The sequence below is a fragment of the Vulpes vulpes genome, chromosome 8 (genome assembly GCF_048418805.1).
Source record: "Vulpes vulpes isolate BD-2025 chromosome 8, VulVul3, whole genome shotgun sequence".
Taxonomy (NCBI): Eukaryota; Metazoa; Chordata; class Mammalia; order Carnivora; family Canidae; genus Vulpes; species Vulpes vulpes.
In genome coordinates, this window is record NC_132787.1 from 85137020 (window position 1) to 85162705 (window position 25686).

A 25686-nucleotide genomic window follows, 5' to 3' on the forward strand; every position below is an offset into this window, starting at 1 on the left:
GCCAGACCAAAAAACAAAAAGGCCACATATTGTATAATTCCATTTAAATGAAATTCTCAGAATAGCCAAAGACTCTACTCATGACTCTACTCATAGAGACAGAAAGTAAATCAGTGGCTTCTCAGGGCTGAGGGAAGGGAGGCATAAGGAGTGACTACAAGTTCAGGGTTTCTTTTGGGAGTGATGAAAATGTTCTGAAGATTGATAGTGGCAGCTGGTGAACAACAGAGTGAAACGACTAAAAAATCGCAAAGCTGTACACTCGAAAAGGACAGATTCTAATAGCATACAAATTATATTTCCACTACAATTGTTTATTTAAAAAATGTCCCCTTCACCCTCCTAAACTGCTGTACCTATATAGCCTTCCTTGATGCATGGCTCAGTTTGCCTCCCAGTATTCCATGTCAGAAATTTGGGACTCATCCTAGACCTCCCAGCATTTTCTTTAACCATCCTTCTATGCCCAAGTCTGAGCATCTACCTTCCAAATACTTCTCCCATGTGTCCACCCCTCTTTCTCTCCACTGCCACTCCTAAGTATTATGAGATGGAGCCTTTGGGAGATAATGAGGTCATGAAGTGGTTTGTTGCTTAAGTCACCCAGTCTATGGTATTTTTGTTGCAGTAGCCCCAACTGACCAGGACATCATGCTTTGTGCATACTGTTTCTTTTTTAGAATGTTTCCTTTCCCCTCAATATGTCTGTTTGGCAATCACATGCTTACTTCTTAAATGCTTACTTGAATTCTTCCCCCCCCACCTCCCCCCCCTGCCCCTCGCAGCTCCTCCAGGCAGACTTGGTACTCAATGTCCTGACTTGTGTTAGGCTTTGTATGATTTATGTTGCTGATGGCTCTGTCTCCCCAGCAGTTTCTTAAGAATCAGACTGGGGGGCAGCCCGGGTGGCTCAGTGGCTTAGCGCTGCCTTCAGCCCAGGATGTGATCCTGGAGACCCAGGATCGAGTCCCACATCGGGCTCCCTGCGTGGAGACTGCTTCTCCCTCTGCCTGTGTCTCTGCCTGCGCCTCTCTCTCTCTCTCTCTCTCTCTCTCATGAATAAGTAAATAAAATCTTAAAAAAAAAAAAAAAAAGAATCAGACTGTGTCTTTTGTCTTTCAAGCTCTCAACCCAGAAGTGTGTCTGATATCTGTATATGGCTATCTTGCTCTGCCATCTTATTCTTCCAACATCATCTGCAGACTTCAAATTTGTTTCTTTTCTACTTTTTTCCTTTCATCTTATTTTTGTCTTGAATTTTTTCCTTTTATTGAATGAATTTACTCATCTTATATTAGCATGCCCCTGATGGAATTTCAAGACATGCTTCCAGATTTTTATTACAGATTTATGTTACAGAGAATAAAATTACACTGAATATTTCTTCCAGTCATTTTATCATTTATTTAATAAACACTTATTTCTGTGCCAGGCACTGTGATTAACACCATGGCAGAGGTACAAGATTATATCAGGCACAGATTGTGATCTCAGAGGCCTTAGAATCTAAAGAGAGGGGCACAAAATAAACAGAAATGATGATACAAGGCATTAGGAAAGAGTCACGAGAGAAGTAAAAATTTCTGACTCATAGAGTTGAGCTGGGCTTTAAAGCATGAGTGGGGTTGCTCTGAGTGGAGAAAAGAAGAAACCACATGCAAAGAAAATGACACTGAAAAAGGCAGAGAGCTGTGGAGAAGCAGGAATGGTAACAGAGTGGGGAGCTCTTACAACTGCAATTAAAGTATCTATGTGTTCATTCTTTCAGTCAACAAACATCGAGTAGGGGGAAAGGAACTACCACTCTAGGCATTGGAACCAAAAGCCACTGTGAAGGCCCAGGCAATATAATCCAAATGCAGCAGCCCTTTCCTATGGGTTTGGGCAGGCTTCGCACATTTAGTCATGTAATGAGTTCTGAGTACAGCTTAACTGATGGATAAGAGTCTGGACTCTAGAGCCAGACCAAATTTGACTCTTATGCTTTCTAGTATGTGGCCTTGGGCAAGTTATGTAATCTTTCTATGTCTCTGTACCTTTACCTGTATAGTCGGATAGTAAAAGGATCTATGTTGTAGGGTTGTTACGAGAATTAAATGAGTTAATATACGATAAGTGCTTATTAACTGGAACATAGTATATTCTTAGTAAGTGTTAGCTACTATTCTTTTCTTCCTAATAAATGAGTAAAAAGTGCCCTCTACCTTTTGGAATAAAATGATTCCTATTTATAACATTTCTCTCAAAGTTATAAGCCCCATATATTTTATCTACATATACTCATTTTGTAAAAGAAAGAAGAGACAGAAACAAAGAAACCAGGGGGAAAGGCAGCATAGGCCAGAAATTTGAGTTATGAAGGGAGAACTAGTTTAAATCCCATTTTTTTTAGTGTTATTTATTTGTTTATTCACGAGGGACAAGGAGAGAGAGAGAGAGAGAGAGGCAGAGACATAGGCAGAAGGAGAAGCAGGCTCCCTCTGGGGAGCCCAATGTGAGACTGGATCCCAAGACCACGGGATCACGACCTGAGCCAAAGGCAGACACTCAGCCAATGAGCTACCCAGGTGCCCCCCCTTTTTTTTTTTTAAGATTTTTTTTTTTTAATTTATGACAGTCATATAGAGAGAGAGAGGCAGAGACAAGGCAGAGATAAAGGCAGAGGGAGAAGCAGGCTCCATGCACCAGGAGCCCGACGTGGGATTCGATCCCGGGTCTCCAGGATCGCGCCCTGGGCCAAAGGCAGGCGCCAAACCGCTGCACCACCCAGGGATCCCCCCAGGTGCCCCTTAATCCCATTTCTACTAACTGTGCCTCATGCCTATATTTCCCTAAATAAAGATGCCATGATCAGCTTCTTACTATGTAGTGTTCACTATTTTGGGAGGACAAAGTAACTGCCTCTAGACATACAGCCCAACCTATTCATATTTACTTATTTATACTTAGGTTAATATTTGTAAATATTAACTTATTTTTAAAGAAATATCTATCAAACATATAAATACTTAAGGGGATACAAAGACACATACATGGCCCCAAAGACGTTAAAGAGCAGGAGATTTTAGTAGAGTCATATAGAAATCCCAGTAATATTTCATGTGTATCAAAGAGTCTTGAATAGGATTCAAGTCTTGACATTCCAATCATTCTTCTCCAGCATGGGAATAAATGCATATCAGATTATTAATATCCATTAAAAGCAATTCTTTAAAGTAGAAATCACACAAAAACATTTCCACCTAAAGTTCTGCTGATGGATCCACTAGTCACAATAAGGATGTTGAAGAATTGAAATAGTAAGCGAAACCGAGCTGGGCACTAAAATTAGAATGAGAACCTCATCAGCTTCTGTGGTAATTTGTGGGGATTTCACAAGTTCCCATGTTCACACAGTTTTAAACCCTCACCAATCTTTATCTCACCACAATATCTCATTTTTAGTGACTTTTTTCAATACCTTTAATTTCTAGTCCAGGAGCCAGGGCATGTATTTATTTATTTAGCTATATTAGCACTAAAGGATTTACCAAGCATTGAGGTAAAAAGATACTTCCTCACTACTAAAAACAGTGCCAATTATTTGTTGCATTCTTTAAGAAAAAAAAAAAAGATTTATTCATGGGAAACAGAGAGAAAGAGAGAGAGAGAGAGAGAGAGAGAGATCGGCAGAGACATAAGCAGAGGGCCCGATGTGGGACTCAATCCTGGGACTCCAGGATCACACCCTGAGCCGAAGGCAAATACTCAACTGCTGAGCCACCCAGGTGTCCCTATTCATTGCATTCTTAAAACAGAAAAATACAAATGAAAATTTTTAAACCTCTCATTAATTTATTACTATGCAGTAATACTTGGTTTGAGAGATAAAGGGGAAAAGAGCTATCATAAAACCATCAAAGACTGGAGGGAAAAATACTAGACTATCTCAATAGGTGTTTATAATGAAAATGAAGGAACACTCAAGACCCAAAATGTGTTTCCTTCAGGTATCTAAATCAATGTGAATAGAGCCCAAGTTTTATAAACGTGTTTTTGGTTCTTAGGCATACTATTTTTCCCCCCCAAAAAAATTTAATTTTGTTTTGGATAAGGGAGTCTTGACTTCAATAATGCACTGTCTACAAGGTGCCAAAACTATTTTCTTAAAACTAGAAAATTGATCATGTCATTTAGATATCTCCAAATCTCCACATTTTTGTTGTAAAATGGAGTGATCTGAATCATCCCAGTGAGTTTTTTATTGAGAACTGTGTTAACAGCAAGATGACTGAATAGATGTCATATGCTTGACATCAGCAACATCTTGCATAGGTGTTCTTGTGGGTCTTAATACAAAATTCATACTTTCCATAAAATCTAAGAAACTGACTCTGATGCTATAACAACTAAATATAAAAGTACAGTGACTTTTAAATTCACTTAAAAATTATATTGTTCTCAAATGCTCTTTTTTTTTTAAGATTTTATTTATTTATCCATGAGACACAGAGAGATGCAGAGAGAGGGGCAGAAACACAAGCAGAGGGAGAAGCAGGCTCCATGCAGGGAGCCTGACGTGGGACTCGATCCTGGGTCTCCAGGATCAGGCCCTGGGCTAAAGGCAGTGCTAAACCGCTGAGCCACCCGGGCCGCCCCTCAAATGCTCTTTTGACATTTTTCTCTTTATCTGAGAATGCCTAAAGACCTACAAATACTGAACCACAAGTCTTAGGTTATTTTCTCCAAATTGAACATTGTGCAAATTAAGGTCTTCCTCACTCAGTGTTCACAGATTATAAAAATGGTGACCTCTTAGAGATCTGGCTCACAAACATATTATTTGTTGTTGTTGTTGTTATTGTTGTTAGGCTCACACAGGATTGGCTCTCACAAAGTTTCAAAAATTCTGCATCATTTGCAACATGTACAAATCCAGACTTTCACTTTTTCACAAATCCAGTTTTCCAGATTCTTATGGTAAAATCAATCTGCCTCATGAAGCAACATCCAGCTGAAGCTGAGTTGCAACTGCCTTCTAGTTCCTCAAAGTTCCCGCTGCTCTCTATTGTTTCTCCAGCTGAGGTCAAGGGTCATTGCCATTTATCATCCTACTATATGCCTTTTCTTTTTAGTAGATTTAGAAGGACAGCGAAATATCACTTGTCCCAAAAAGAGAATTTTTCTTATCCTGAATCTACCTCACTCATTATATTCCTCGTCCTGGAGACATTTGTATTTGTGAGCCCCTACCTCAGACACATCACGCTGTCTATTGACATCACAGATGCTAAGTGAAAGCTAAAGAGGACTCTTCACCGGGCAGATCTTCAAATGTTACTATTTGTGGATTAAGCAAAGAAGAATCACAGCTACTATGCCTTCTGGCATATTTTCATTCACAAAGTAGGTTCAAATTGCAAGACAAACTATACCTCATGCCCAAGAAAGAATGTTTGAGGATTTCTATAGCATTTGTCAAGCTTGCTTTGGATAATAAATTATTATTTATTTCCATTTATAACATGTTTAAAATGTCTACATTATCTCCAAGTTTTGCAATTCCCTCAGATTTCTGTGCTTTCCTTTTGCAGAAAAGTTCTCATAACAAAATAGATGTCCACTAATGGTTCCCAAGGAGCATGTGACTTGGTGCGAACTCCCTCTCAACACTTTACTTTGTAGATTCTGGAAATATTAAGGGAAAATAGAATGTATACTGGGATATTTATATAAAAAACATGCACCATTCTTGCTTAGAGGCAAATACATCTTTAGATTCCTCACATTATAGTGAGTATCTAGTTTCATTCTCTTCCATTTCCTCTCTACATTACTTTGGATCTGTTTACTACAGCTAGTAACAGCTTACTCCTCCAGGTCAGATTTGAGTAACACACAGGGACTCATCACTGTGAGCTTTTCAGGCTAGCTTCCTGTGGATAATTCCCAGCACTTAGATCATGAGTCACTCAGGTAACTAGTGACTATACAAGTTGAGCTGGTATTCTTCCTTTGTTGTTGTTTATTGCTCTAAAAGGAGAAACCAGAAACCAGAGAAGGGTTATTTACTGGACAGTGCAGCTGCAAGGACTGGTCTCCAAACACCTGATTTCATCAGCTTGCTCATTCAAGTCTTCTGACAATACTTTGTTTTATCTACTCAGAGAAACTCTGTAGTTCAATAGAGAAAGAGATTGTGGTACAGGAGATACAGAGAACATTTGTACTTTTCAAGGGGACCCTTTTTTGGCCAGGTAAACTACCTCACTTTATAAAGGATGAGCCCCAGAACCAAAAGGATAACAATTTGTCCAAGTTTAAACAGTGAATTTAGGCAAGAAAGGGAAATACACCCTCACAGTGAGTGTCCAGAGAATCCAGCCTCACAGTGAGGTCTCTGGACATAAAAAGTGCATGTATCAGAAAGCTGATTTTGAACTTAGACTTGGAGAAATAGAGCTCCTATATGCTATCTGTCACAGAATTTCTGCTCATCAGTCTGATTTTAAGGAAGTTTGGCTCTTTGACTTTGCAAATATGATTCCTATCCTATCATCTCCCTTTGTCAAAATATTTTTTGTATTCAGGGGTCTAAAATGGTAATGGAGGTTTGAGTAAGAGGGTTAAATCCCTGGTTGGTGGGTACTGGGCATCTGAAGCAGTTCTGGGTAATTTTGAGCTGGGCAAGGATGTGTTTGTTGGGAACGGTGAGCTTGAGAAGGTAGAACCTTGGAACTTAAAATGGTCCTGGCACCAACGACTGGCTCTCTGGCTCTGACGCTTCCACACCAAACCCTGTCTTATCATTTACTTCTGTCACATGAACCACACATATTTTGTTGGTTAACTTTGGCCACTCAAACTTTGGCTTCTCATTTTAAGTCTTCCAGAAAAGACTTGCACATGCTCCCTTCCCCCAGTGTAAACTCACTCCTATGGCATCACTAGGCTTTGAGAATCTGCCTTTGCTCTCCCAGGTGTGAGACCAAAATGATCTATAAATTACAGTTCCTATTGTCCTCACCTTCAACTTCTACCCACGCCACTAGTGGCAGCCTTTTCAAAAGGGATAAAGCTGGATTTTTAAGGAGCAAAACACTTCCCACGTTCTCAGCTATTTGTCTCTCGAGTGGGTAGCTCTAATCTTATTTGGAGAGAGACCTCTCTACTTTGCAAAATGAGATTATTGTGTTCTGGAAGATACCTGCCTCTTACTAAATTTTTGGAAGAAATTCAAGGAGGCCCTGGGTTCAGAGGGACAACCTTGCCAGTGAAATGAAGGGGGTCTACAAAAGAGGTCCACATCCAGCTTGAGAACACATCATCCTACTGCATGACCTTCATACTTTGATCTGTCAGTGTAGACTCATGAAGCCTGGGGCAGAAAGAGAGAGCCAGGCATGGTGTTGCCAGCTGGGCCTGTCCCTGTTCTCCCAGGCTTCCATATACTCTCTTCCCCAAGGTGGTTCTTCCACATGTAGGAAAGTTGTTCAGTTGGGAGTGCCCCTTTCCCATACCCACTACTTCAAAGCACAACTACTTTAGGGGGCACAGCAGTTTCTAGTCTGCTCTGGCTGCTATAATAAGATATCACTGACTGGGTAGCATAAACAACAGAAATTTTTTAGAGTTGTAGAAGCTAGGAAGCTCAAGATCAAGGTGCCGGCCAATTTTTGTTCCTGGTAAGACTCTTCCTGACTTGCACTCTTCTTGCTGTGTCCTCACATGGTGGAGAGATAAAGAGTGAACAAGTACTCTTTTGTCTTTTCCTCTTCTTAAATGGGTTCCAGCCCTATTGGATTAGAGTCTTACCTTTATGACCTCATATAATCTTAATTACTTCTGTATAGACCCTACTTCTAAATTCAGTTACATTGAGAGTTAGAGCTATGACTTATGAATTTGAGGAGGAACACAATTTAGCCCCACAGCATGACTCTTAACAGAGAATCAGATTTGTAAGATCCCCAGCCCTCAACACCATATGTGGAATTGTGTTTGTGCCCACAATCTTCTTTCTGGGGAGAGGGCCCATAGCCTTACTCATGGTCTCAAAGGGGTCTGTGATCAATAAAAGTTTAGAAACCACTATTTAAACCCACAAAGACTTATTGCCTCAGAGGATTTCAGAAGAAGACAAAAGAAAGTCAATATTCCTTGAGGTTCTACCATCTGATGTCATTTTTTAATGTCTTAGAATAGATGGACTTGCCCAATGCAAAGGACAGAAAAAACACATCATTCCCTGATTCCTACCAACAGCTGTTTAGAGTTACAAAAATCTGAGATACTGAAATGTTTATCCCCTCAAGAGTCCATGTACAACCTTAGATTGAATATCCCATTTAAGAACAACTTAAGTACAATGTAAGATTTCTCTCTCTCTCTCTCTTCAGAGATACCTATGATGCTGTCAAGGTCTAGAGAGACTCCTCCTCCTCCTCCTAGTGAAGTTGCTTTCTTCACCACTTTGTTCAGCACCTTGGCCAGACACCCTCAGGTGAGGCAGGGTGGACACTGTGTTGTGTGGTACACGGGCTTCTATGTCAGTTCCCACAGGGCAAAACAGCCAAGAGGAGGGCTCTAAGGGCACATAGACAATGATAGAAGTCCAGCCACTTCATAAAAAACACTGTCAAATGGTGTCATTTCAAATAGGGCTTATAACAAGCCCAATGACATTTTGTTGACCCATAAACCACAAGAGTTCAGACATTAGTGCAGTGCAGTTCTCAGACTAAGGAAATTGATAATACATGTAATCTCTGAATGATCTCAAATGGAGCTTTGTGCCTATCTAATGTCTTTCTTCAAAAGACATTATAGGGCCATGATCTAACTTCACTCTACAAAACAATTCTGAAAAAGAGAGTTAATAGTATTATTTTTATGCTATAAATAAACAGGAATATAAAAAAATTAAGAGAATTTTCATTTAGCTACTCAATCAATTCATCAACCAACAAGCATTTATTAAAGATTAACTTTTTTTCTTTTTTGGGGGGGAGAAGAGCAGAGAGAGAGGGAGAAAAAGGATCTTAAGCAGACTCTACACCCACCATAGAGCCCAATGTGGGGCTCAGTCTCACAATTCTGAGATCATGACCTGAGCTGAAATCAAGAGTCAGATGCTTAACCAAAAAAGCCACCCAGGCACCCCTTTTCTCTTTTCTGAATGATGTTTAACTACTATCTTTTAATCTACTTAAGAGTATGATTCAAACAGCAAAATGATCTGATTCTTATCTCATCAGGAGAAAAAAAAAACTATCTCTTTAAGGCTTACAATCCAAATAGTCCTTTATTGGCTAAACAACTACTGACTGAACACAATACCTCTACCTTCCAGACAGTATGCCAAGGCCTGGGTACCCAGCAGTGAACAAAAAAGGCCAGATCCCTGCCTTGGACTGTACAATTAGAGAGGAAAACCAACATTAGACAAGTAGACAAGCTAATATACAATTACAAGTTGTTATAAGAGCAATGAATGAAAACCTTCACAGGATGTTAAGATAGAGAATGACAAGAGAGATTATTTTAGGTGAGTAGCAAAGAAAGAACTCTTTGAAGTGTTAAAACTTGGAGATTAATTTAGTGAAAGATGTGAGAGAATGAAAGGTCTGAAAAACTGTCAGGATTACAATTCCATTTACTAAGTTGGAGAAAGCTGACAGAACAGAAGGAGAGGTACACTGGGAGAAATCTAGAGCTGTACTTAAGATGTGCTAAGTTTGAGTTGCCTGCAAATTTCTGGTACAGGTCTCAAGAGGCAGTTATTTATCCAAACGTGGAAATATCTGAGATAGAATTTAATAGCAGCTAAAGCTACAAAAATGATACAGATCACTTGGAAAGAAAGCCTAAAGAGAAAGGACAAGAGAGCCCACTCTTATGCCTTGGGCATTCCAACATCTAGAGGGCAGAGAAAGGAGGCAAAGCAGCAGAGTATTGTGAGGAGTTGTCAGAGAGGCAGAAGAAAAATGTCAAGCATAAGGCCAAGACAAGAACATGCTCATGGAAGCTGAAACTGTGTGTTGAATGCTACTGAGAGGCCAAACAAGAGAAGGACTGGAAACTATCTGCTTTTTAAATTTTTTCTACAAGGAAGTCAATGGCAACCTTATAAGAGCAGCTTTAGTGGAGCTGTGGGCTGAAGCCAAGTTGGTGTGAACTAAAGAATAAATGGGAGATAAAGAAACAGAGACAGCAAGTTTAATGACTTTGTCTAGAACTGAAGAGAAATTGGCAGAGGATGTGGGGATCAGGGGATATTTTTATAAGATGAGAGATGCTGAAACATCCCTTTATTCTGATGGGGATGATCTTGTAGGGAGGAAGAAGTTAAAGAAGGAGGAGGAAGGGGTAATAGAGGGGATGAGCACCTCTTGTAGCATGAATGAAGAAAGGAGAACATGGTTGCAAAAACAGAGCATGTATAATTAGCAGGGGGAAGATTAAGGAGAACAGAAGTCAGAGATACAATCATCAGGTTGGCAGCAGGGGTTTATCTAATCCACTTGCTTCCGATACTCTCAGTTCTTCTTCCTGAGATTTTGAAGAGGAAAGAAGCAAGCAAATTAATGAGCACGTCCTAAAGGAAGAAGTTCTAGAATGAACTGTCCTAGGACTTAGGATCTAATGATCCCTTCCCTTGCTCGGTATGGCATGAATTCCCTTAAATATGTTCCTAGTAATTAAATATCTGTATTCTTGCCTCTGCCAACATTTGGTGCTCTCAGATACCAAATAATGCAGTCGACTTGTGCTGTAAACCACTCAGCTCTGCTTTCTGTGGACCTTATTCTGAAAGACTTGTCACTTTACATCTCGTTTTGGCCTGATGCCCATACAGTAGTGTTTCAGTAAGGGTATTGGCTCTTCAGTAGCAGCCATGAGGCGAAATGCACATGTAAATCAGCTAGTGTTTCCAAGGCACACTAGTGTAAGATTTGTGACTGACACATATTGATCAGGATTTCTCAACCTCAGTAGTATAGATACTTGAGCTGGATAATTTTTCCTTGTGGGGGTCCATCCCATGTACTGCAGGATGTTTAGCAGCATCCTTGGCCTCTATCCACTAGGTGCCGGTAGTTCGCCATCTCCAACCCCAGAAGAAACAGCCAAAACTGTCACCAGACATTGCCAAATGTCCCCAGAGGGTAAAATTGCCCCTGGGTGAAAACCATTGAAATAGACTGATGTCCTAACATCAAAATGGAAACTGAAAAAGTCAATCAAACACCTAAATTTCTTTCTAGTATTAGAATGTCTGCTTTTTTGTGTAAGCAAATGCCTGGCTATCTGACTGAATTTTTCAAATGAATCCTAGATATCTTCATCAGCAATAAGCATTTGAACAAATGCATCATCCAGACATCCTCTCAACTTGATTTTTTAATTCTTGAGCCAGTTGGTGGGTTTTAACATGTCAGAATTTTATTTCACTTACAACATTTCAAAGCTTTCTAAGTCTAAGCTTGTTCATCACTCCCCTAACTGACATACTTTGGCCTTTGTTTTATTCCTGTGCTAATCATTTTCTGTTTTAGTTTATTTTTTCTGTTTATCACAAGCTGCATTTATTTATTATTTTTAAAATATTTTTTATTAAGACTTATTTTATTTTAAAGACTTTATTTATTCATGCAAGACAGAGAGAGAGAGAGAGCACGCGCGCAAGGAGAAGCAGGCTCCATGCAGGGAGCCCGATGTGGGACTCAATTCTGGGACTCCAGGATCACGCCCAGGGTCAACGGCAGGCTCTAACCCGCTGAGCCATCCAGGGATCCCTCACAAGCTGCATTTAATCTTTCTGGAGAATGTCAGAGGATGTATGAACACAGGCATTTTTTTTCTCCATTTGTGGATAAAGAGTTCTCTTTTGTGAAAATAGTTTACCTTCTTTCCTCTTGCCCACATACTGGCTCCTCTTGACTAACCCCAGGATGACATTGTATAGAATACATTGCCTGTACTACAGTTTTTACTTATAAACCATCCACTCTGTTACACTATTCTACAGAGTAGTTACAGGAGGGGACTGAAGCTCAGTGTGAAACTACTGGAGGTGATTTGTTCTCATACCTGCTCAATCACTTACTGGCAGAGAGCTTATGCTTTCTGGGTGCCAGTTTCTTCACATTCAAATTCAATTAACATTTACTAAGAAGCATTAGTTTTGCCAAGTCAATACTTGACATTGCCTCAGAGGCTGTTTTGCAGTAGGGTTATGGTTGCTCCATATGATAACTTTTGAGGATCAGGAAGTTCTCAAACAGTTTCTCATTTTCATAAATAACCTAGCAGGAATCAGCCATGAATTGTGTTAATCCTTCTTGAATCACAGCCTTTCCTTATGGCAAAATAAATGTGTAAGTTTAACCTCTCTCTTGTAAAATACAAAATTTGCATAAACAAATATTGAACCCCAGTTACTAATATGTATGATGAAGTCTTTAGAAATGAAGTGTAATGCTGTCTGCAACTTATTTTGGAAAAAAAAAAAATGGATGAGCCAGTGTATGGACAGAAGAATGGATAAGCAAATAGATGTGAAAATGCAAACATGGTAAACTGTTAATGATAAAATTGAATTGGTGGTATAAGGATATTCAATATACAATTCAAGTTTTTTTGTTTAAATATTTTCATCATAAAGTGTGAAAAATTCCATTCATTATTTTAAATTCACATCACTCAAACCTTTAGTGTTTTGCGGCCTTTGATGAATAAGTCATGTTCATTAGCCTTTATGATTTTATAGCTATTATCAGATGTAAACTAAAGAAGTCTCAGTCATCAGTCTGTCCAAGTGGCTCCTCTAACCCCTTGAAAATTTTAGATGTTACTTTGGATGTTTTCTAATTTTTGTTAATGACACTCTTAAGATGGAACAATCAAAATTACTTCAAATGTTCCAAGTCTGAAAGCTTTGAGGGTAATAGGAAGATATATTTTGGATTTGTTTCCAAATGCCTCTCATGTTAAAAACCTCTAAATTTTAACTCTTAATCTCCTTTACCTTAACTCTCTTATCTCCTTTACCCCCATATCTAATTGCTCTCAAGAATTGCCAATTTACTTTTTAAGTACTCTAAAAATTCTTCCATTTTCTCCATCACTACTGGCTTGATTCAAACCCACCTCTGGAGTCTTCTATCAGTTTGGTGTTGTTATATTCCCATCATTGCCTCCAGGGTTTTCTTTCCAGATTACAAATATATTCATATCACTTATTTGAAAACCTATAACAATAGTTATGAATTATTAATTATTTTAGATATGTTAATGATATTATAGATTTTTCAAAAGAGAATACATCTTTTAGAAATACATACCAAAATATTTACAGGTGGAATGATTAAATGCCTGACATTTGTGTCAAAACTAATATTGGGACAAGAGAACATTTGTGGGGATAGAAAGGAAACACAAGATTGGCCACTGAAAATTGTTAAAGTCAGGTAATGAATACATAGGGGCTCACTAAATTATTCTGTCTACTTTTGTATATGTTGGATATTTTCTAAAATAAAAAGACTTTTTAAACACTTTAAATGGTCCTCAAAAATATCTAAATGCTTCAGAAGGGCAAACACTACCCTTAGCCATCAGAACAAGTGATCTTTAGCCTTTTATCCAATTCTTCCTCTAATGCATACCCTCTGATTCATCTCTACCAGATTACATGCTCCTCATGGAAAGAAGACCTTCAAAATATAGTTTTTTCTTCTTGAACAAGGACTAGTTCCTTGTCACCTTTTATACCTAGTTCAAATGTCACCAACTCTAAGGAACCTTCCTTGACTCACTCAGATAGTTATCTCCTTTTTCCCAACTACCATAAAACTCCATACAAACCTCTTTTATAGGCAAAATATTTGTATGTTGTGATTATTATAATTTTTAAAAATATTGATATGCTTAAATAAGTGGTAATATCCTATAGGTTAAAGTCTGTGCCATGATTCATGTTAGTGTAATATGCAACACAAAGCATGTTTAAAAATACTTGCAAAATGAATTGTATGAAAATATATTTTGGGCTTTTTCCTTTTTTTTAAGATTTTATTTATTTATTCATGAGAGACACACAGAGACAGAGGCAAAGACACAGGCAGAGGGAGAAGCAGGCTCCATGCAGGGAGCCTGATGTGGGACTTGATCCTGGGTCTCCAGGATCATGGCCTGAGCTAAAGGCAGATGCTCAACCGCTGAGTCATTCAGGTGTCCCAGACATTTTTTTCCTTTTCTTTTATTATCTAAACATAAATTCTGGCTTCCACATAAGAAGTCCCATAAGCTAGACTGTACTTATTGAAGTTTTGATAACTTTGGTTGAGTAAAGTTTCCATATCTGAAGATTAAAACTCAAAACAATTTTTCAAGCATATCAGCCTCTCTTCCACAAGCTTGATATGAGAGAATATTCCGAATAGTTACAGTTTTATGTATACACATTTCTCAGTCATCCTTTTAGCTAAAAAGATAAATCCTCAATTCGTACCCAATAAAACCACCATCACTGGCTTAAGTCAACCAAAGTTCCTGCAGCTTCCAAGAGATGGTAAAGAAGGTATTCTAAAACAGAATTAAAATAGCATGAGATATGTTCCACTGGTCCTGCTTCAAGGTCTGCTTCACCCTTTTATCTATTTGTAATCACGGCCCCAAGGAAAAAATGTATTAAGGGAGTACGATTGCCTCTTTCAATGCCAATATTATGTCACTTCTTATAAAAACCAAATATAATTTAAAGTAAACTGTCATTGCTGGTCAATCAGCCAGGTCCTCCAGTCATGATCTTTTTTATACCTGTCATCATCTGAGATAGTGTAATGATTTTTGAGTGTAGCCAGAGGCTTGGCTCTGCAAGACAACCCTGCCCAAGGTGCAGAGCGCCACGGTTGAGAGAACACCTCAACAATAGGAGCAGGATGAGTGCATTATGGGTAGAGGCTAAGAGGAGACTGCAGGATGCACTCATGCACCCACAGAGTCCTAGGAAGTTTTGTCCTATAGCATCCCTCTAATGGAAATGGCTATGATGTAATGTTGGTTGCATGGCAAAGCAGGCAGATTCCAGACTCCACAGAACGGTTGCCTTTTCCACAGTGAGCAGTTTTTAGCATGAACACAGTGAGAGACAAGTGAAGTTCAACACAAAAGGCACACACTTTGTTTTCCTGACAGACTAGAACCAGAACCCTGGATTCATTACTCGCTGGCTTGTGACCTTACAGAGGATACTCAGCCTCTCTGAAATTTAGTTTTCTCTTCTGTAAGAGTGTCAGTGATAATATCTACATCTGGGAGTTGTGAAAATAAGGTCTCTTTTCTCTCCTAGTAGCAAATTATGTTTAAATGCCAACTACAGAAGGAAAAGAGATAGACTCATCTTAGAATTGAGTGAGTGGGGAAAGACAACAGAGAAGTCCACAGCACTGCCATTCAGATGGAGCACTGTCCTTGCCATAAACAAACAATAATCTGCAAAACATCCTGTCAACTCATATGATTTTGAATGGCAGGCATTCCATGCATACATGAAATACTTTCTACTTTTAAAAAGCAGAACTGAAAGTAAAGCAGAATCCGAAGTTCAGTCAAATTGAAGCCAAGGTAGGATTTTTCCAGAGCCAAGTATGGAAATTATACTCAGCTCTTCTATTTTAAAATGGTTTTAAATTCTTGAGTAGTTTTTGAGCTTCAGAGTTCGATGTTGAGAACATTCCTCCTTGATAGTCATAGGCAGGTTGATAGAGTATGGCTGAAGAAGGCATTTGTCCTTCCTAGCTCCTTGATTCTAGATCCAGAGAGTTTGGTCAAAACAGTGTGTGTCATTTCCTAAAAAGGAACCCCTTAGTGGTATCTTCCTAGGGTGAATGTAGGTAAATGTCTCTAAGGAAAACTGGTTCAGCTCATTTTAAATTGTTAGATGAAAATAAAAATATTACTTTCTCAAAACAGGCAAGTGACTAAACAGCTTTTTTTTCATTATTCTCTTTCTTTCTCTCCTTTTTTAAAAAAAATTGATTCCATGGCAGATTGATGGCCCTGCCTGAATTCCTCTTCAGCCCCTTGACTTCCTTTTGGCCAATTCATCAATTGCTAAGATCTCAACCACACTACAAAGACCTCAGAGGGGAAAAAGAGAAGCAATTAAAATCACACACATTTAAATGTAGTTACTTGTCTGTGATTTTTGAAACAATGAAGCAGTGGCAAAGTAGTGACTAAAATGAAATTCTGGAATTAATGACAAAGTTTTTTCCATGTTACTTTCCCCATCACAAGTTCTCTGTCAAAGACTGTACCCCAGACACATTCATTTCTAACATTAACAATACAAAAGCAAATTAATGACAATGATCTAGGCAAGGGTCTTCGAATATTTTGTGGGCTATGCACAGGTTCTCCTAAAGCAGCACTAAGTTAAGCATAAAGATAGTGTAAAGGGCAGCAGTTGGAATACATGAGCCTTCAAAAACCAAAATGACTGATTTGATCACAGGGAAACTGATCAGATGTTGGGAAATCTGCTGTATAAATTATTCATATATTGAGTTGAATTCTCCACTTACAATAGCGGCATTCGAGTTTATATTACTTCCTATTCTACAGACTGGAATCCAAGGCACTAAGCTTTTATATATATATATATATATATATATATATATATATATATATATATATATATATATATAATAGAGAGGGAGAGGGAGAGGGGGAGGGGGGGAGAGGGAGAAACTCCAGCTAACTCTGCACTGAGCATAGGCTTTGCTTCGGGCTCCATCCCATGACCCTGAGATCATGACCTGAGCTGAAACCAAGAGTTGGATGCTTAACCAACTGAGCCACCCAGGCACCCACAGAACACTAAGCCTTTAACCTATTTCATTTTCTTTCTTCTTTTTAAAAAATTTTCTATCCACTTTTATCCTCTTGAGAGGTACAAAATGTTCTGATTATTACAGTAGTTACTAAGAAAAACACTCTTTGAGTCAATTCATGAATCAAATGTTTTTCAGAATTTTTTAAATTCAAAAAGGCTACCTTTAACATACATACTAAAAAAAAAAGTGACTTTAGAAAGAAACACTGTCATAGCTATTATTGTCAAAGAGCTGTTCCCTTGCTTCCCCCAACCCCACCTCTAAGTCATAGCCATTAAAATGTGCAGCTGCACTGTAAAATCATCAGGCATCGGGCACTGTCATTTTTATGACATCGCCAACACAGAGATAACTCTGTTATACAATGAATCGGGTGACCATAACAGAAAACTGACTAGTAGTGAAGATTCTCAACTATTCTAGTGAGCTAGGACTCTTGTAGATAACTTTGCAAAGGGAAATGGTCACAGTGGACTCTATTCCTAGTAGTCAGAATAAACTATTTCCCATGAGAATAAGGGTATTGTGACCAGGCAGAGCTTCCAAGAATGCTGATGGTTTTGTGGGATAATGGAAGTGCATGCTGAACAACAGGCTACATTTTTTTCTAATACCTAAAACAAACAAACAAACGACCCAGAAGCCTTATAAAAGTTGAACATTACATCATGCCACAGTTAGTAGGATGGCAGGGGAAGAAAAAGACCACTAAGTTCGTTTAGAAATACTACACAAATGCTCTTGTGTCTGTCACTAAGGCTGATCCTGTTTCTAAAGATAAATATCCACAGGTTGTGGAAATAGCCTCACAGACAGGCACGTGATGGTACATCCTGAATCAGTCTCTCATTTACCTTTTGTTCATCAGAAGATAATGCAAATGACAGCACTTTTGATCACAGAGGACAATTCTCCAGATATTCAGAATCAGAAGATGGAGGATTTAGCTGAGCTCTGCCAGTTACTGGTTCCATGACTCACTTTCCCTCATTCTCAGTTTCCTCACTAAACAGCAGTGATGATGTTCTCCTTTCACAGGATTGTGGCAAAGTGCAAGAAAGTGCCTTACACCAGAAAATACCAGTATAAATGCAGGACTTTATACTACAAATGGGCTCAAGATCAAACACTGTGAACCTATATAGACTCCAGAGATGCCACTGTGATCATTTGCAACTACAAAAACAACCCACCTGCTCCCCCCAACCCCTCAACTTTCAAATCCATAAAACAAAGGAAATGTGATTTGCAAGTAGCAGAACAACTCTAGGGATTGTAAATGAGCCATCAATACAAAGGGAAAGGGGGACCCAAGGGAGTTAACTCTTTGGGAATAGGTTCTTTGGAACACACAAGCTAGAAAAAACAAAGGAACAAAGCCAGCCAACATGGGCATCACAAATTTTGTTTCCTCATCCTAAAAGGTCCCAAGAAGATAATCAAACACTTTATTTTGCTTTAAACCACCTCTGGAGGGGCACCTGGGTGGTTCAGTGATTGTCTGCCTTTGGCTCAGGATGTGACCCCAGGATCCTGGGATCAAGCCCGAATCGGGCTCCCCAGAGGGAAAGCCTGCTTCTCCCTCTGCCTAGGTCTCTGCCTCAGTCTCTCTGTGTCTCTCATGAATAAATAAATAAAATAAATAAATAAACAAATTAACCAACCAACCAGCTCTGGAGTATAACTTACGTACTCTGGTGATTTTGAATCTGTCTCATGTGTTTCTGCATAACCCACTGGACTGCACTGACTGCCATGGAAAGAAGCCACTTCCAGCAAGAACTGGAGGTCATTTCCAGTGGTTCTGGTTTAGCAAGACTGTCTTGCTGACTTCCCTGGAGTTGGACTTAGTTTTAGAAGCATCAGTAGGTGATGGGGAGATTAAAAATTCCTCTTTCTTCCCATAAATAGCTTGATATTCAGAATAGTATAATCTTGCCATATAACAGCCTCGGAAAACATTAATAACTTCCTCAAAGATATCCATGACTGGTCTCCATACTTAACTGTCCTCCTGATTAAGCAAAAGACCCCTCTGCTGTGTATCATGTATTAGACCCTATGTATTACTCAGTGTTCCTTCTCATCACCCACCTTAATTTTGACATTTAACTACATGGAAGAACCAAATGAAATTTTTAGAAGGTTCAAGAATGAAGTTTCTTTAAGGGCCTAGTCTCTGGCTGACAACCCAGGGAAGCTTCAGGTTCATGGCTCACAAGTAAGACAGCCAGTCTTTAGGTATGCAGCAGGTGCAGGAAGAAGTATGTACCTGGGCAAAGGCTGGACCAGGCAGCAACCCAGTCAGCAGAGAAAAGCTCTCCTCCCTCACCTCAGTCTCCTGGCCTATAACCTCCCCCTCACAGCTCAGAACAAAGGGAGTAAATAGATGGAAGGACTGCATTGTTTCTCTTTGTGAAGAGCCACCACCTACTTGAACAACCAGCCTTCCAGGTTGAACGACAGTGAACAGGTCTGGTAATAGTTTTATCACCACCAAGTGAGCTCTTTGGGGTGGGGCAGGGGTGGAGTGGCTGTCCTCCAAAGGAAAGGAGGGACAGGAAAAGCTGAGGAAAGGGCCAGAAAGGGCAGTGACAGTGGTGTGCTCCACGGTAACGATAAAACTCAAACTTGCTGCTCTTACCAATGTGAGAGCCATCACTGAACCACTCTCAATGAGAAAAACATGCTGCAGGTCAGTGATCCTGTGCAACTTGGGCTTGGACTGTCACCAGGGGAAACCTCACCCTTCCTGCTGGGGAGCGTGCAAAAGAGCCCGAACTCACTTTGTGTATCTGTGTTCCACTCAAAATATGCTCATTTGCATTCCATTGAGCATTCCATTAAGCACTCAGCTTTTAAGTTTAAATGTGTGGGATTAGCATAGGTGTTCCACGTTTATTATTTAACGTGTGCAGGTTCTGGAATCAGATCCAGGAGCCACTTCTGTGTGTGCCATATATTGCTCAGCAGATAAAGGGGTTCCTGAGCTTCAGTTTCTCCACCTATCAAACTGGTATAATGATAAGTAGTACATAGACATATTGTGAAGATTATGTGAAAATAAATACACTTGCTTAGCACATCAATTGGCAGAGTAAGTGCACAATAAATTTAAGTTATAATTAGTAGTGCTAATGTTGTAACAATAACATAATAATAGTAGCAGAAGCCCAGGGCCCTCTCTTGTGGATCTGCAACTAACTAGCACTTTGACCTGAATAAAGAGGTCACAATTTTCTCAACTTTGAAATGAATGCACTAAATTGCACATTCTAGACTTCCTATCGAGATATGAAAGTCTGACTCTGTGAGTGTACTATCTGCATGTAAAATAACTATTTATTATTCTGTTGATATTTTGAAAGTCAAGATATCATTGGGTTTTTCAAAATCATCTGTGGGCCTTCAAACATTCAGCACTTGAGGAATTCAAGGATACTACTACCGACGAGATACCCCCCTCCCCATTTTATTGTGGTTGTCTCTATTCTTTTGGAGACATAATGGCACCTCATAGTCCTTTTCCACTACGCCTGCAGTAAAAGTGAAACTATACCGTAAGCAAACTCCCTTAAAAAGTGGCCCCGTGGGCAGCTGGTGCCGTGTAGTCAAACAGGGAAGTCACTGAGCCATGTGGCCCTGGGCTATATCAAGGACTTCACACAAATGGTATAAAAACGAATGCAGGAATTAGAAATTTTTTTTTTCCTCATTGAATATTCCAGGTCTTGTAGATTCTTCTATGTTTTAAGGAAAAGAAGGGGAGAAATTTCTCAGTGCCAGACTAGCCACTTTTTCAGACAGGCATCAGAGAGTGCTTCCAGCCCCGATCTTTGACTGGTGTGGTCCTCAGGAGCAACCACTGAGGGGAGCTGCAGCAGGACCAGCGTGCTCTGGGTCATTTTCAGACCATCCTCTACATTCAAAGGAGAGGGGGGGTGTGGTGTGGGGAGAGCAGAGCTCCCTCCAGGCAGGGGGCAGAAATTGCAAGGCAACCCAGCAACCTGAGCATATCTGACAATCCCCTGGTCACCCAGGGGAAACACACTTCAGAATGCCCTGTGCTTGTCTCAAGCCAAATAACTGCTCGTTAAGAATTCAAGTCAAAACAACCTATGCCCCCACCCCCCTTCCTAATGTCCAGGCAATCCAGAAAAAGGAACTTGTTTGGTTATCTCCCCCAGGCTCTGATTCAGAGGCCTGTCACTTGCAGAGGGTTACCTCATCAATTCCGGGTTCTGTCCTCTCCCTATCCCCTTTTCCTTTCTTAAACATTCTGACTGGTGGCCTCTACAGGACAGATGTCCTTGACCAACAGCCCCATTCCAGCAGGGTGCCTGTGCTGTTGCTGTCCTGAGAGCAAGCTCCAGGATGGCCGAGTGAGCCTGAGAAAGAACAGGTCTGTTCCTTGGAAGCCAGTTGTCAAGCCCCCAGAGTGGATAATCAGCTGCAGGCAACCCTTTTATATATAATTCAGGTCATCGACAAGGAAGGAGGACACCCAGCATCATCCAAACGCTAACTTCCTCTTATCTAAAGTATGAAAGACCAAAGACGACTAAAAACTTTAGCTTTAAGGTAATGAAGCTGAATTAGCTTGTTAAAGAAAAGAGCTACCAAATCTTCAAGGAGTTAGAAAGCTGACCCAAAATCTAGAAACACTTTCTCATCTAAACCTCAATATGACTTTGTTCGTTGTCTATATATTGCAGGTTGTTACACACAGTTAGAAGGGATCGTTTCCAGAACTGGTCAAATCAGACATACACGTTTCCCAAAACACTATTTTTCAAATTTCAATGGTAAAAATCGATTAAAAATCACATCTAGTCCATCAGTTCACGTTCACCGGCTCTTTACTTCGTAACCTGAATCTTGCCTTTAAGCCTCAACACCACAGATCATAGAAACCCCAGACACCAGGGAATCAACTTGCTGCTTCCTAGGTCGGAATGGAGAAATATGCCTCATTCACTCCTAAGGTTAGAATACGACGTTGCTGCAAATGACAGAGTCCAAAAAAAATAATAAACAAATAAATAGGTTCAGTAAAAATACAAATGGCTCTTAACAGATAACACAAATAAAATAGCTCCTTGAGTGCCGATGGAAACCAAAATCAGAGTTAAAAGTTGCCAGTGCCTTGCGCACACACACACACACACACCCACACTGTCTCCCCCTCTCTCCAAAGCTCCGCAGTTGCTTACCGGGCTTCTGAGGCCGACCCCACATCAGCACCCTGCCTGTCCAGCTGCCAAGTGCCGGAGCACGCCGCGAGCAGCTGTTTCCTTCAAACCGGGGCGCTGTGTCTTAAGCAGTCACATGCGCCTCCTGATAAATACTGCTGCCGTGCCAGGAGGTCAGCACTGAAGATCATTATTCTCCTAATTCGCAAACCTCATAACCCCTGAGCTGGCTCAGCCGTTTCACTAGCACGCAGAGCAGTACCTTCCACAATTTGTTTTCGTTCAGTGGCAAACCCCAAACAGCTGATAAGTCACCCCTGAAGGGCAGGTCACTGCAAGTGGAAAGTTGATGTGTGGTGGGGGTGGAGGGGAAAGGGGCAGGCAGGCCCTGTGCTCTCTCATCTCCCTCAGGTTTTCACTGGGGCTCTTGAACAGAGAGAAGAAGGAACCACAGGTCGGCCGGCAGGTGGAAGCTGCTCTGAGTCCCAGGTGTGCAATCCACCCCCCCCCCCCCAGTACATCAGAGTGCCGCCCCATCTCGGTTTCGTTTTTTCAGCATCCCAGGCTCCCATTTGTTGGAAGGGCTGTAAGATGGGGCAGCCTGTTCTGGGGAAGGTGGACTAGCAGTCTAAGGTTTAGGTTTAATTTCAAAGGCCAGGGCTGCTGTGCCAGGCAATGCTGAGGGGCAAATGTGTGAAGGGTTAATGAAGACCAAAACCCCTCAGATGCAACTTCGCCTAGAGAGCTCATGGAAATGACTCTCAGGTAGCTTAAGACCAAATTTAGGCAAACTGTAGTTATCTGTTGGATTGTATCAACATTTTGGGGGGGGGGAGGTGGGCACAGCAGAGCCATTGGGACTATCAGCTAGGGAATCAGAGTGGAAACAGAAATTATCACAAGATTTACAAGCCACTTTACAGATGTGCTGCTGCCTGCTTTGCTGCTAGGAAGTTGAACCAACCTGCTGTTTCCTGTGCTGCTCACAAAGGTGGCGGACCATCTGGGTGCCTTGTTGGATTCAAACTTCTCACCTTAGCTGATTTTCTCACCCCATCCTCTTCATTCCCCTCTCCAAGGAGAGCCTGTGGATGCTCTGACTTTGGATAGCACCTGACTTCTTGGTATAGTAAGAGTGACACTTTCTAAAAGCAGAGCCCAAGCAGGGTAGAATGGAGATATGAGAGGCAGTCAGCTCATTTGGCAGACTGAACATCCAAAAAAGATTTTAAGAGGTTAAAATGCCCCAGGGGATTTCTGCACCAGCATGAGCCTGTTAAACTGTCAACCTTGATTTTTAATAAGTGAGATCTTACTCAACAGAGGAGCTTGTGTGGGCAATCTTTCATATCTGGGTTTTGCCTCATAATTATTTACAGAATTAATCAAACCAGAAGTTTCCCTCCATACAGAGGAGAGAGTATTTTTCCAGAATAACAAAGAAAGAAAGAAAGAAAGAAAAAGAAAGAAAGAAAGAAAGAAAGAAAGAGAAAGAAAGAAAGAAAGAAAGAAAGAAAGAAAGAAGAAAGAAAGAAAGAAAGAAAGAAAGAAAGAAAGAAAGAAAGAAAGAAAGAAGAAAGAAAGAAAGAAAGAAAGAAAGAAAGAAAGAAAGAAAGAAAGAAAGAAAAAGAAAATTAAAAAAAAAAACCTCTTGGTCTTGCCATTCTTTCAAGGCACTAAATTTGTTACCAACATGTAAGTGCCCAAAGCATAAATAGAAAATTGTTTTGCAAGCTTCAAAACATATCCCTTTTTAAGAGGTCAAAGTTAGTAATAGAAACTACAGATATCAAAATACAATGTGCTAAGATATGTCACCTTCATAAACCTTTTTTGTTGTGTGACAATCATTAATCAGAAACAGAAAAGGAGGTCTACTGAAGATCTGAAAAGTTATTTTGATTTATTTATACTTTACACTTACAGTAATGGAAACTTTTGTGATCTTATGGCATCCATTAATCACTTTATTTGTAACTGGTGGTGTTAATTATTCTGATGATTCCATTGCATGCCACATAGTTAGTGAGGCAGAGACTCCCAGAAACCCTTCACGACCAATTAAAAAAGCAGCCTCAGGAAAGATAAGCATAGAAATTCTTTGATTCTGTTGGGAGAGAGGAATCATACATCCCAAATCATACACGTGGAGTGAACTGTCAACCCAGACCAAGACCCTGGACCCTTCTGACAGTGTCCAGGAGTGTCACTGAGGTTCCACAGAGACATTTTTCTAGCCTTGCAAATAAATGGGGAGATCTCCCCTCTCTGGCCCAAACACCTATAGTTTCCAATCTCCTCCTTCAACTCAAAAAGAAGTGGCCTCCTCCTGCCAAAGGCCATTGACCCCCCGCCAGGTTTCTGTCTCACTCTGGGACTCCCACCTGTTCAGGACTCTTTGCCAACAATCATGCCTTCTCTCACTGTCCACTCACCCTCCTCTTCATCTAAGTATGCTCACATTATTTTTACATCTTACAATCATTTTTTATCCTTTGCTCCTTTAATTACTGTCCTAACCTACTCATTCCCTTCACAGGTCAGATTCTAGAGATATAGTTCTTGTGTCCATCATCTTCACATCCTATTTAAGCTGAGGCCTGCTTCCAGTTTGGCTCTTCCCCTACTTCACTGAAACTGCTTTCCCCAAGTCACCAAAGACCAACGCTATTGGACACGTTTTTGCTTTTATCTTACTTAACCTCTTGGCTGCACTTGACCTAACTGACCAAGCACTCCATTAAGGAGTTCTCTTTTGGCTTCTGTGAAATTCAATTCCTACCTCATTCAGCCTCCTATGTGGACTTTTCTAATACCTGCTGCTCTCACACGTGAAAATCCCCTCTGTTCTTCCTGTTTTCTAACAGCTCTCCTATGTCTTCTTTTATTACTGAATGACTACAGTGGTTTCCTCATTAGTCGTCCTGCCTCCAAAAGTCTGTCTCTGATCTCAATTTCTTTTATTTTATTCTTACACTTTTGTATTGAAAGCCTCTCAAAAACTGTGATAGAATCTTAGCATTTTTGTATTCCCAGAACCTAGGACAAGGCTTAAATCCCTTTTTTGTACATTCTGTTACTGTTTCATTTCTTACTCTGTGTTCTAATTAGGTCTTAATGTGTCTAGGTCCCATCCAAACTTTGACAACCTTAAAGAAATCCTGTGACTTATTCATTTTATATCTTGAAATGCCTAATACGATGCCTGAAGTGTAAGAGACCTACAGCTGAAACAATGCTGAATGACTAAATGAATGATTAAAGAGAAAGATCTTCTGCTTATTCCTCCCAGAAAAGATATAATAAAGCTTTACAAAAACTGATTTTATATTAGGCCACCAAAAAGTCTTATGTCCCCCTCCCCCAAAGAAATTATTTTCAGCATATTCTACAACCACATTGTAATACAACTATAAAATAATTGCAAAAGTGTTAAGTCAAAAGAGAGCTCTTTTTTGAGCTCTTGGAAAATCATTAGGACTCTTCTTTAAGAAAATCATTGATTGGAAAGAAATCAAAAAGGCAATTGCAGAATGCTTAGAAAGTCTTAGTAATGAGAATACCACATATCAAATACTGTAGGTAGAGCCAAAAGAGTTAATTAGAAGCAA

General features: G+C 40.0%; 1 protein-coding gene across 7 annotated transcripts in view; it reads right to left on the reverse strand.

The window, feature by feature from the left end:
• RASGRP3 (RAS guanyl releasing protein 3) overlaps nucleotides 1-25686 on the reverse strand; it is a 99647-nt gene that overhangs the window by 47858 nt on the left and 26103 nt on the right. The window contains exon 1 of one of the 7 annotated variants that reach the window (XM_026016030.2): nucleotides 22097-22566. The exons of 5 other annotated variants lie outside the window; for them this stretch is intronic. The gene's annotated coding sequence lies outside the window, so the exon portion shown is untranslated. Of the gene's footprint in view, nucleotides 1-22096; nucleotides 22567-25686 lie in introns of those variants that run through there. One more of the 7 variants, XM_026016032.2, reaches the window with a different exon arrangement.